Source organism: Penaeus monodon, chromosome 31 (genome assembly GCF_015228065.2).
Source record: "Penaeus monodon isolate SGIC_2016 chromosome 31, NSTDA_Pmon_1, whole genome shotgun sequence".
Taxonomy (NCBI): domain Eukaryota; kingdom Metazoa; phylum Arthropoda; class Malacostraca; order Decapoda; family Penaeidae; genus Penaeus; species Penaeus monodon.
In genome coordinates, this window is record NC_051416.1 from 12,045,196 (window position 1) to 12,045,543 (window position 348).

Consider the following 348-nt stretch of genomic DNA (forward strand, 5'->3'; position numbering starts at 1 on the left):
GTTTCCTGAATTTGATGGGTTTTTAGACCTCATTTTTTTATGTTTTGGGGACTTTTTTATTTATCTTATTTATCTGGTTATTAATTGGATAATTTGTTTGGATTACGTATTTATTCATTCGTTTATTTCAGATTTGTTTGTTTTTATTTCATACTATTATTCATATTCCATTTATTATCATTTAAAAATTGTTTTTGTCTTCCTTTCTTTATTATTATATTTGAAACCACGTTTATTTTCTTCTTGATCTTTCTCTCTAACATTATCTTTCTTTTCTCGTTTCAGGAATGCTCAGAGAAGTCGGAGGCAGACGACACAAGCGCGACGAAAATCTGCTGTCTCTGAAAT